The sequence below is a fragment of the Cherax quadricarinatus genome, chromosome 40 (assembly GCF_038502225.1).
Source record: "Cherax quadricarinatus isolate ZL_2023a chromosome 40, ASM3850222v1, whole genome shotgun sequence".
In the NCBI taxonomy this organism is placed as follows: Eukaryota; Metazoa; Arthropoda; class Malacostraca; order Decapoda; family Parastacidae; genus Cherax; species Cherax quadricarinatus.
Window position 1 is genome coordinate 19,532,218 of NC_091331.1, and position 10,312 is coordinate 19,542,529.

At 40.2% G+C, this 10,312-nt stretch overlaps 1 long non-coding RNA gene across 1 annotated transcript in view; it reads right to left on the bottom strand.

Moving 5' to 3' along the window:
- Positions 1 to 6,670, bottom strand: part of LOC128687332 (uncharacterized) — a 237,000-nt gene extending 230,330 nt beyond the window's left edge. The window contains exon 1 of the long non-coding RNA XR_011392971.1: positions 6,285 to 6,670. This is a non-coding gene — a long non-coding RNA (uncharacterized lncRNA). The remainder of the gene's footprint in view (positions 1 to 6,284) is intronic.
- Positions 6,671 to 10,312: the final 3,642 nt, after the last annotated feature.

Here is a 10,312-nt window from a genome sequence, read left to right on the forward strand (position 1 = left end):
TGGCCAGTGTTTTCATAAATTTAGTTAGTGAGGTTTTTCTGAGTATGATACAACTTAATATCCAGTCAAATTGGTGAGTGATATTAAGATATATTTTCCTTCTGTTATGTAATTGTGTATATATATATATAACCATTTATTATTTTTAATATACAGTCCACAAATTTATATATTTACCAGTATTCCTGGTGTATGTATATTTCATTTAATTAATAGGTCCAGAGCAACTTGTGGATATGACAGTGGTAGGTATCGAAGGGGAACATTTTTTGCGACCTAAGTGTCCCAAATTCCTACTTGTCTAACTGAGAAATAATAGTTATCATTGTTCATTTACTGTTATGTATATAATTATACATCCAAGTTAATGCAATTTTCCACATATATGGTAGGTTTCGACATGAGAGTTTTGAAAGAGTATGATTTTTTTGTGTTAAACATTCGCACTCTCCCAGTGAATGTTGTGGTTGTTTTGTACAATATGCTAAAATATGGCTAAGTTCTCTTGTCCATTTTTGAAAGTACTTTTGTGTTTGTTGATCCAGTCTGGTCCGGTGTAGAAGCAGCTGTAGTCCTTACAGTGAATTTTGTTGACTTCTGATGTATAGGTAGGGATTACTTTCTGATATTTGTTGGAAATGTTGTTGCCAGTTTCGTAAAAATAATGTATGTAACTACGTTAGTGATCTTGCTATTGCTGTTCTTGAAAGTGTATTTTTTTGGTGGTACTGTATGATAAAAATGTTCTTTAGTGTTGTATGCATTTTCACCCAATATGCACGTAACTGCATAAACCAATCTGCAAATCCTGGTTGGTGAGAGTGAACGTTTAAAATCTCTTTCTTATCATAAGTGTTAGGGGGCTAAGAAAAGTGAGATCTTATTATATTCCACATACTAGGATTATCTGGGGTGAACTCCGGCAGTCATCCCCTTCTTCAACCTCCTACCTAACATTTTAAAATTAATTTCTAAATGTATACCAGATATCAGTTTGATTAGGATTCATTAGATTGATTTTACAGGAGGTTTTTGTAACGGCTGGAAACAGAAATATCGCTGCGTTTAATTTTTTCGTGTCATTTTTCTCCGCGAAACTGTAGTACCGAAAGCATTAGCCAGAACTTAAGTCTTTTGTACTTTCTCTCTCTCCTTCTGTTACTCATATCAGAGAAAAGTAGTGATGTTGAAAATGTTGCGTGTAATGCTGTAAAGACGAGTTCCCCTGATCTGTTATTACATGTCGATCGGCTGCGCCCTTTCCCCTTTCCTGCGTAGTGAGTACATGGTAGAGGCAGTCAGTCCCTTCTTCCCTCGTATCTTCTGTATAGTGAGTATATGGTAGAAACAGACACAACTTCCGTCCCCCTCCCTCTCTTGTGCAGTTAAGTAGATGAAAGGGGCAGCCAGACCCCTTTTTTACCCCTCTCTTGCGTAGTGAACGGATAGTGTAAGTGCAACTAAAACACACGCACACACACACACACACACACACACACACACACACACACACACACACACACACACACACACACACACACACACACACACACACACAGGGAGAGAGAGGAGTGCTGAATTTCTCAAAAAATCCGCAAATGTTACAACAGAGAAAAAATATACGCTGAGAAATGGCCGACACAGAGCAGAAACTAAAATTTTCGTGTCAGATAAAAAAAAATGCTCAATAGTATATTTGGAAAACTCTAAATGTCATTTTTATATAGGAAAAATCTAAGTCTAAAAATCTCTTTCAGCACTGAGCGAAATCCTGAAACGTTATTAATCTGTGTTCAGCAATCCAGTCATTTTGAGAGTCGAAATGAATTTTCATCACCTAGGCCAAAGTTACATATTATATATGTATAGTCCCTTTATATAAAGGGAAAGGGGACAAAAGAGATTGTAAAAATTATAGAGGAATAAGTTTACTGAGTATACCAGGAAAAGTATACGGTAGGGTTATAATTGAAAGAATTAGAGGTAAGACAGAATGTAGAATTGCGGACGAGCAAGGAGGTTTGAGAGTGGGTAGGGGATGTGTAGATCAAGTGTTTACATTGAAGCATATATGTGAACAGTATTTAGATAAAGGTAGGGAAGTTTTTATTGCATTTATGGATTTAGAAAAGGCATATGATAGAGTGGATAGAGGAGCAATGTGGCAGATGTTGCAAGTATATGGAATAGGTGGTAAGTTACTAAATGCTGTAAAGAGCTTTTATGAGGATAGTGAGGCTCAGGTTAGGGTGTGTAGAAGAGAGGGAGAATACTTCCCGGTAAAAGTAGGTCTTAGACAGGGATGTGTAATGTCACCATGGTTGTTTAATATATTTATAGATGGGGTTGTAAAAGAAGTAAATGCTAGGGTGTTCGGGAGAGGGGTGGGATTAAATTATGGGGAATAAAATTCAAAATGGGAATTGACACAGTTACTTTTTGCTGATGATACTGTGCTTATGGGAGATTCTAAAGAAAAATTGCAAAGGTTAGTGGATGAGTTTGAGAATGTGTGTAAAGGTAGAAAGTTGAAAGTGAACATAGAAAAGAGTAAGGTGATGAGGGTATCAAATGATTTAGATAAAGAAAAATTGGATATCAAATTGGGGAGGAGGAGTATGGAAGAAGTGAATGTTTTCAGATACTTGGGAGTTGACGTGTCGGCGGATGGATTTATGAAGGATGAGGTTAATCATAGAATTGATGAGGGAAAAAAGGTGAGTGGTGCGTTGAGGTATATGTGGAGTCAAAAAACGTTATCTATGGAGGCAAAGAAGGGAATGTATGAAAGTATAGTAGTACCAACACTCTTATATGGATGTGAAGCTTGGGTGGTAAATGCAGCAGCGAGGAGACGGTTGGAGGCAGTGGAGATGTCCTGTCTAAGGGCAATGTGTGGTGTAAATATTATGCAGAAAATTCGGAGTGTGGAAATTAGGAGAAGGTGTGGAGTTAATAAAAGCATTAGTCAGAGGGCAGAAGAGGGGTTGTTGAGGTGGTTTGGTCATTTAGAGAGAATGGATCAAAGTAGAATGACATGGAAAGCATATAAATCTATAGGGGAAGGAAAGAGGGGTAGGGGTCGTCCTCGAAAGGGTTGGAAAGAGGGGGTAAAGGAGGTTTTGTGGGTGAGGGGCTTGGACTTCCAGCAAGCGTGCATGAGCGTGTTAGATAGGAGTGAATGGAGACGAATGATACTTGGGACCTGACGATCTGTTGGAGTGTGAGCAGGGTAATATTTAGTGAAGGGATTCAGGGAAACCGGTTATTTTCACATAGTCGGACTTGAGTCCTGGAAATGGGAAGTACAATGCCTGCACTTTAAAGGAAGGGTTTGGGATATTGGCAGTTTGGAGGGATATGTTGTGTATCTCTATACGTATATGCTTCTAAACTGTTATATTCTGAGCACCTCTGCAAAAGCAGTGATAATGTGTGAGTGTGGTGAAAGTGTTGAATGATGATGAAAGTATTTTCTTTTTGGGGATTTTCTTTCTTTTTTTTGGGTCACCCTGCCTCGGTGGGAGACGACCGACTTGTTGAAAAAAAAAAAAAAATGTCTACTACAAGTGCCACATCAGCTAGGCTGTGGTAACTGTATGTGCCTGCAGGCCGCTAGCACCAACAACTTGGATACTAGGGCAGTCAACAAGGAAGTGAGGCTTCAGGCCAGGATGAAGGGATAAAAGAACTCTTGAAACCAGTCACAGGTATGTCATCTGTTTTTACATCTAGGTGAACATATGTAGCAGGGGTGAACATATGTAGCAGGGGTGAACAAGTGCAGCAGGGGTGAACATGTGTAGCAGAGGTGTAAAGAACCTTGTCAATCCTAGCACCAAGACTGGGAATCAAACCTTGCGAGCCAAATGTTTGCCAGTGAGCTAAACGTGATCTTGGTGGTAGTGGAGGCAGCCACGGGAAATAATCTCCGTGAGCTCCTGTAAAAACGTTGATCCTCCACTCAATATTTTTAACAAATTAATGTTTAGCTAATTACAATGCATTAAAAAAATTTAAGTGACCCATATTCGGTATCTGTTATTCATTATACGTTAATTTTCCAACAGTTGGTATTTTCTAAGATGGAAAAATCAGGTGACGCTGCATGAGAAAGCATACGCATTTACTAAAAAAGAATTATATTTGATAATTATAAACTTATTACAAAATAACAAAATTACAGTACATTTGTGATTATAGTATAGGCTAGGCTAGAAATAATGAGCCGCTTAACTAAAGTTATCTTAAACGATTTAATTTTATTTACAACATCGGTGGTGTCTCACCCCAAGGTATGGTGACTAAAGGACACAATCACTGATTCAACAGTTGTCTCACCGTAAGTGTGGGAACATCTAATTTCCACCGACACTTTGAACGGCATCATCCTCCTCCCATCCATCAGTGGAAGATGGTCAACTCTTCTGACGCCCTTCTGTGCAAGACACCCGACAGCAACACCCTCTCTTTCAAAGTGAACAAGAAATCCACTAACAAGGACACGATGCACCTCAGCTTACACAACACGCACTTCAAGAGGGGACTAGTGATTGGATTCTTTCTAAGAGCTCTTCATATGTCATATATCCGTAAAAGTCTTCACTTCCCCCACGTTCTTCATCACTGACGGCAGACGAAGAGTTCAGAGTTTGAATACTTATACATGTACTTCAAACCACACCACAGAGATAGTCTACTGTCTGGTGATGTAGAGCACTTACCAAGAGTGACTTCCGTCAACGGAGCCAGGATAGCTACCGCGTCCATCAGTGATCTCACCAGGAAGTGATCTATGGTTACTTGAACAGTATCGTTGGTGTGCACTATCCTGTGTGAACAGTGCGACAAGAAGTATGTGAGACTGTATATTAGGATCAAGGAACATGGGTTGACTAACCTCTGGTACAATATTCTGAGTGTTGTTGTAGCGAGTTAACTAACCTGTGGTTTAATATGCTGGGTGCAGAAGTGAGTTAATTAGCTTGTGGTTTTGATGAAATTTTATTTTGTGAAGTTTGTTTAGCACTTTTTTCTTACTCGAGCTGATAGATCTAGTAAGAAAGTTTACTTTTTTTTTTTTTTAACAGAAACCTTAGTAAAAGTGTTTTATTATGATTATTACATGTATGAGGGTGATAAACCTGAACAGCGCCTGGGGAAATGGAAGTCAGCCAGATTCAATCCAAAGACAATACGTACAATTCCTTGGATCAAGAGCTCCTCTCCGGCATCAAATCACCTCCTTGGAGCGTAGTAAAAAAAAAAGAGCATTGACATCCTAACTGACAAGTTAAAATCATTTAAATGTTTAAAGAGGTTCAGACAGATAATTATACGTAAGAAAAGTGAGCATCAGCAGGACAGGTGTTTAGCCAACTATTTATCAGTTTTATAAGGAAGAAAATAGCATTACTGACAACCGTACGTATTGGACTTGCATTCTTATGTATTTTCGATTAACCATGTATGTAGGCAAGAGATGCATTTGTAATGTTTAATTCCCGAACTCTCTCAGATTTCTTTATAGCCTTATTTACTTAAGTTTTAATTTTTAACTATATTCTCTTGGAAGTTGCAGTTTATTTAAGCGATCGTACGTTTTTATCTTTTTTTTTTTTTGTAATGCGAAACTTTTACCTATGGATTATACTAGCAAAAAAGTTAAGATTTAGTTGAGATTATAAGTTCGTCATTATTATTATTATTATTAAAGATTCGCCGGTATTCTCCCGGCCCGGGCCTTTTCCAAGTGGTGGCCCGGCCTTGGCTCCCTCTTTAGGGAGTGTCTGAGACCTAAGTCTCCCATGGGAGGAGGCACAAGGACCTCCTCATCTTTGGGACCAACTGTCCCCAGGCCTAGCCACAAGCTAGGCCTCTCTGGTCTGCCATCCCCGCCCCAAGGGGGCTAATGGGAATGACAGTCTTGTGAGCTAAAGGCTCGGGCTCAGGCACCTACCCTACCCTAGAAGGGCTGGGCATGGTGTGGATGAAGTTCGTCATATGTGGAATTTATTTAGTTACCTCACTTGCGTCCCACAACTCAGCAAGAACAAGAAAAGCAAACACACTTACCTAGTCGCATGATGGAGCAAATACAGCTTCACCTTGTAGTTAACATTATTATTACCTGTAGGTGGGGTAACTATGACTGCCTTACCAGCAGCGACGGCAGCAGCAGCAACAATAACAACAGCAGCGGTGGCAACAGTCGCGGCAGCATAAAATGGTATTAAATTTGATCCTCGTAAAAAAAAAACGCAATGTTTATACCAGTTGCTTACGATTAGCTCCTAGGGGACGGTATCTCAGCATGCGAAGTGTTGGGAAGAGGAGTGCAACAGCTGGCACCAACAGACAGGCCTACTGTTAACGATACAGTGCACACTCACACCAAGCGTAACAGACATACCAGGCCAAGTCTGGTAAGACCCCACAAGTGGCTACATCAGCAGTGATGGTATATGTTCACCGCCCGACGCAGCACGACTGGAGGGCGACGCGAGCCCAGCCACACACAACCCGCCCTCCACCCCATGGAACAAGACACTACCTGAAACAAGGCGAAGCCGAGACAGCTGGGACCCGGCAACGTTAACATAAACGTAAGTCAAGAAGGAAAGGAAGAGAAAGTGTATAGTTCAGATAGGAAATGAGATTTTGTTTATTAAATAATCAGAACAAATAAACAAAAACAGGTTTAACATAAAGACCGAGAGGAGGAAGAGTATAAATAAAGGCGAAACAAGAAGAGAGGTAAACGTAAAGAAGGCTTATCTTTATAGCCAATCAGGGCACTGACTGTCTTTTTATCGGATATTATGAAAGATAATATAGTAATGGTCTTTATTCCTATGTGTAATAATTCATAAATACATAAATATATGATTATATACATGAATATCTACTGACATGAATACATCTTCGCGTTTGCATGAATACATGTCCGTGTTTACATGAATACGTGTCCGTGTTTACATGAATACGTGTCCGTGTTTACATGAATACGTGTTCGTGTTTACATGAATACATGCTCGTGTTTGCATGAATACATGTTCGTGTTTGCATGAATACATGTCCGTGTTTACATGAATACATGTCCGTGTTTACATGAATACATGTCCGTGTTTACATGAATACATGTCCGTGTTTACATGAATACATGTCCGTGTTTACATGAATACATGTCCGTGTTTACATGAATACATGCTCGTGTTTGCATGAATACATGTTCATGTTTACATGAACATCCGAATCTGCATGAGAGTGTCTTCCATTGCAGACACTGCGGACATCAACCAAATCTTTCAGTGGGCTGCAGAAAATATGAAGTTCAACGATGAGAAATTTCAATTATTCCGATATGGTAAACATGAGGAAATTAAAACTTCATCAGAGTACAAAACAAATTCCTTCCACAAAATACAGCGAAAAACCAACGTCAAAGACCTGGGAGTGATCATGTCGGAGGATCTCACCTTCAAGGACCATAACATTGTATCAATCGCATCTGCTAGAAAAATGACAGGATGGATAATGAGAACCTTCAAAACTAGGGATGCCAAGCCCATGATGACACTCTTCAGGTCGCTTGTTCTATCTAAGCTGGAATATTGCTACACACTAACAGCACCTTTCAAGGCAGGTGAAATTGCTGACCTAGAAAATGTACAGAGAACCTTCACGGCGCGCATAACGGAGATAAAACACCTCAATTACTGGGAGCGCTTGACGTTCCTGAACCTGTACTCCCTGGAACGCAGGCGGGAGAGATACATGATTATATACACCTGGAAAATCCTAGAGGGACTAGTACCGAACTTGCACACGAAAATAACTCACAACGAAAGCAAAAGACTCCGCAGGCGATACAACATCCCCCCAATGAAAAGCAGGGGTGTCACTAGCACGGTAAGAGACAATACAATAAGTGTCAGGGGCACGAGACTGTTCAACTGCCTCCCAGCATACATAAGGGGGATTACCAATAGACCCCTGGCTGTCTTCAAGCAGGCACTGGACAAGCACCTAAAGTCGGTACCTGACCAGCCGGGCTGTGGCTCGTACGTTGGATTGCGTGCAACCAGCAGTAACAGCCTGGTTGATCAGGCTCTGATCCACCAGGAGGCCTGGTCACAGACCGGGCCGCGGGGGCGTTGACCCCCGGAACTCCAGGTAAGCGCCTCAGGTAAATTGTCACACAACTCCAGGTAATTATACTGGTTCATATACTGGTTTTTGGGAAGCACAATGAGTTCACCAACACACTGAGCACTGGAACACCCCCAAACCATGAGCGAGTCTGGGTGTTTGATGGTCCCACAGGTGTAGCGTGGGTCTAGCAGGTCACTGCCTCTGGGCCAGTACACATGTCCTCCACGGTTACAGGCAACAGTGAAAGTTGTTTCATCACTCTAACATACTTCAGACCACTGTTGAGGATTCCAGTGAAAATATTCCTTTGCATAATCCGGCCTACATTTCTTCTGTGGCTTGGAGAGGATCGGTTTCTTAACCTGGCAGTGACTACTGTAACCCAGTTCTGACACACATCTGTTAACAGTTCTTATAGACTCCTCTGAGAGATGATGTGGGTTCTTTTCTTTCAATTCTCTAACGGTTATCTTGGGTGTACTCTATTTATTTAGACATGATACATAGTTGTACAAGGAATTATAGTAGTTGGGTGTATTATGGGCAGGCTTAAAATTAACTTAAGATTAACTAAGCTATGATAGATTCAGTGGTAAAAATTACAGTAAATAATTTACAATTTGAAGTACAATTGAATATTTTAAACATTGCAATTTGAACATTTCAATTTTGAAGCATTATAGTTGTACAAGTTTGTAGCATTACAATGTATAATATAACAATGATCAATTTACTATATGTAGTCATACAATTTATTAATCAGATCAAATTGAATAAAATCAATGATTTGTAGTGCAGAAACAGTTCATATGGTCATTAGATGAGTTACTGTGCATTCAAGAGAATGGATCATTCTATTAGGTAATGCAATTAAAAACAGTTTGATAGGGTCACGGGTTTTACATTTATGAGACACAGTTATGAAATACAGTTATTCAATATGTATTGATCTTTGAGCATTTAATTATGGGGTTCTGAGGCTAGGGGAGTAACACAGTGTGTAATGATATTTTGATGCCTACGGTCTTGGAGATTTTCTTGGAAATTTGTTGTACATGTGTTTGAAATATCTATTATTTAGGTGGATTCCTAAGAATTTTCCCTCTATGAGCTTTTTGATAGGTGAACCGTTTATCATTATGTTAAGTGGAACATTTGTAGTTCTGTTCCCAAACTGAATGAAGTAGGTTTTTGTCAATATTGAGAGTAAGCTTGTTAATCATCATCCAGGTGAATATTTTCTGTAATTCAGTATTTACAGTATTGGCTAGTATGAGTGAGCTTGGGTGAGAGAAGACGTATGTAGTGTCATCTGAAAATAGTGTGGGTTTGAGTAGTTGAGATGCATTTGGTAGGTCGTTTACGTAAATGAGAAAGAGAAGTGGGCCAAGGACACCTCCCTGTGGGACACCAACTGTAATTGGTTGTGTGGAAGAGTTAGCTCCATTTGTGTACACATATTGGCTTCTGTTAGTAAGGTAAAACTAGGTAGTTGAGAGAGTGCCCTCTTATACCATAGTGTGATAATTTTATGTATAACAAATCATGGTCAACTGTATCAAAAGCTTTACGTAAATCAGTGAAGATTCCCAGTGGGACTTCTTTTTCGAGTGCAGTATATATTAGTTCTAGCATGTATGGTATGAACAGATGTCTTCTTCGAAGGGCCAGGACGAGGTTTGGCAGACAGTAACTCAACACCACCACAAACCTTGAAACACTGCACCCAGTTCCTCACTGAACACCAACATTCTCCACTAATTCTTTCGTCTGGTGCCCAGCTTTGTGAAACCCTATGATTTGAGCTATAGTTTCAGGCGTTAAAGACTTCCTTTTACCCATAATCAAACATGTATAGCCTCAAAACCAAAGGGAACACCAGACAAAAGATGGGGCGGATGACTGACAAGAGTGCAACAACTCCTTTCACCACGGCAGCCACGTGAGCACTGAGGAGTCACTGTGAAGTGTGGTGGCAGGCCGTGACATCATGCTAACGGCTACTACCCGGCATAATGCACTGACGAAAAAAAACTGTATGGTAGGCTTTTGACTTTCGTCATGGCATTATGCCGGGGCGCTCACCTAACATAATGCCGTGACTAACACTGTAGATTCCACTGTATAAAGGAGTGCTTATTGCACAATGGGTATTAAA